Raw genomic sequence first — 2,788 nt, forward strand, 5'->3', positions numbered from 1 at the left:
ATCACTCAGACTAGAAGCTCCTGGACTCTTTTACAAGGATAATGACACCATGTGCTCCATGCTCTCAGGCCTCCTTCAGGGCCTTCTACTTACGTTTGTAATTACTGAGCATGTACTCTCCCTGCAGGAAACAAAGTTAAAGAAGAAATATTCCTATCACTTGAGGAATTTACAGTTGATAGGACATCAACTGTAGACAGACTTTAAGATAGACATGAAGTTAGCTGACAGGAATATAAGAAAGAGATGTCCATCCACAGATGAATGGGTAAGTGTTAGTTGCTCAGTCCTGTCCCACTCCTTTGTGACCCAAGTGACTGTAGCCCTCCAGACTCCTCTGTCCTTGGAATTCTCCAGGCAAGAATACTGGAGTGGATAGCCATGCCCTTCTCCAAAGGATCTTCCCAACCCAGGGATCAAACCCAGGTCTCCTGCATTGCAGGCAGATTCTTTACCATCCAAGCCACCAGGGAAACCCATTATGAAGGGGTAAAGATGCACTGTATACATATATAACAGAATACTACTCAGCCATAAGAAAAAGTGAAATCATGTCATTTGCAGCAACATGGATGGACCTAGAGATTGTCATAGTAAGTAAAATAAGTCAGAAAGAGAAAGACAGATATCATATGATATCATTTATATGTGGAATCTAAAAAGTGATACAAAAAGACTTCTTTACAAAACAGAAATAGACTCACAGACATAGAAAACAAGCTTATGATTCCTAAAGAGGAAAGGGGGGGCTGGGGATGGAGATAAACTTGGAGTTTGAGATTAACATATAGTCTCTACTGTAAGTAAACACCAAGGATCTACTGTATCACACAGGGAACTGTACTTCATACCTTATAATAATCTATAATGGAAAGAATCTGAAAAAGAATAGATATATCTGAATCACTTTGCTGTATACTTGAAACTAACACAACATTATAAATTAACTGTGCTTCAATTAAAAGAAAAGGAATATAAGAACAAAATAGCCTCTAAGAAGGTAGGCCCATTTGCATGATAAGATAGAGGAAAGAATTAGCCATGAAGGGAAAAAATAGATTGAGAGAAACCAAGAAGACATCAGGATGTCCCCAACCAAAGGGCCGCACTGGCCAAAGGGCAGACTGTTTCATCTCTGGAAAGCCACATTTGGGCATTCAGACTTCAGATATATCAGATAAAAAACATTTCATTCATAAGGCTAAGCTTTTATCATATCAAATGCTGACCAAATAAAAAATAATCTAAAAGAGAAGACAAAATATAAGAAACCTTGAGCGGGGATTGATGGGAATAGAGGCAGAGCGAATATTCTGTGCACATAAGCACTGAAACCTGTTGTTATGGTTGCTGTTGTTAGGAACATGGACTCAACAATGAGTTGAACAGTTTCATGTTCATATTCTACCACCTGAGCCAGCCTGTTGAAACCTGTTTCTAAGTTTTATTCATTTAGTTATTTTTGGCTGCACTGGGTCTTTGTTGGTGCATGCAGGCTTTTCTCTAGTTGTGGCAAACGGGGGCTACTTTCCAGTTGCAGGGTGCTGGCTTCTTGTTGCAGTGGCTTCTTTTGTAGAGCACAGGTTCTAGGCATGTGGGCTTCAGTAGCTGCAGTACTTGGGCTCAGTAGTGGTGGCACCTAGGCTTAGTTGCTCCACAGCATGTGGAATCTTCCAAGACCAGGGGTCAAAACTGCAACCCTTGCATTGGCAGGTGGATTCGTAACCATTCGACCACCAGGGACGTCTATAATCCATTTTTTTTTTAATTCTGTTGTATTCCTCACAAAATTATGTTTGAGATCAGATGTCTCCAAGGTAACTGACCTCCTCCATACTAGATGGTCAGTGTATGTCTATACCAGCATCACCCTGTGATCCTTCATGTTTGGAGTCACAAACCATCATGAACTTCCTTCAGTAGAGCGGAGCATGTATAAATTTGGTGCCATAAGTGAGGTTGGTCTTACTACATCCTTATTTTTACTAGTATTTTGTGGTGAAAGTGAAGTTGCTCAGTTGTGTCCGACTCTTTGCAACCCCATGGACTGTAGCCTATCAGGCTCCTCCATCCATGGGATTTTCCAGGCAAGAGTGCTGGAGTGGATTGCCATTTCCTTCTCCAGGGGATCTTCCCGACCCAGGAATCGAACCCAGGTCTCCTGCATTACAGGCAGACGCTTTACCGTCTGAGCCACCAGGAAAACCCAATTTTTTTTTTGTATGCAATTAAAAATTTTATGGTAACTGCATACAATTGAAGGATAAATTTTCAGTGTTATTAAATCATTCATTAGTTTTCTGCTTAAAACACTTTGTTTTTTATAAACTAAGCATTAAAGCATTTTTTCATCACCTAGAAATGGTTCTTGATCCAACATGCAGCAAATGAACTCAAAAATAATTTATGGCTTTTACCCCAAGAGCTATTTCTTTCTTTTTCCCATAGGATTTATATTTAGCAAACTACACTGCTTCTTGTCAGTGTGTGACAATATGGTACAAGAAGACACATAACTAAAACTGTCAAAATTAAGCTACTGATGGCACATTTGTGTGAAAGGGCAAATCTAGGTTGAGTTACTGTGATAACAAAGGCAACACAGTCAATCAAAGGGCCATGGGGCAGCAATCCTAACATACAAAAGTTTGGCATCTTACAGGAGCCCAAGGCAATCTGTACATGTCCAGAAGAACACATGATTTAAAGGGAGATTATGCGAGGCCCTTCAGTTCAGTTCAGTCGCTCAGTCAGGTCTGACTCTGTGACCCCATGGAGTGCAGCATGC

The 2,788-nt window shown here is 40.5% G+C and overlaps 1 non-coding gene across 1 annotated transcript; it reads right to left on the reverse strand.

Moving 5' to 3' along the window:
- Window positions 1–2,130: 2,130 nt before the first annotated feature.
- On the reverse strand, window positions 2,131–2,203 carry TRNAY-GUA (transfer RNA tyrosine (anticodon GUA)). Its single transcript has one exon. It is a non-coding gene; the product is annotated as a tRNA-Tyr (tRNA).
- Between the last annotated feature and the right edge of the window lie 585 nt (window positions 2,204–2,788).

This window comes from Capricornis sumatraensis, chromosome 1, assembly GCF_032405125.1.
Source record: "Capricornis sumatraensis isolate serow.1 chromosome 1, serow.2, whole genome shotgun sequence".
NCBI lineage: Eukaryota > Metazoa > Chordata > Mammalia > Artiodactyla > Bovidae > Capricornis > Capricornis sumatraensis.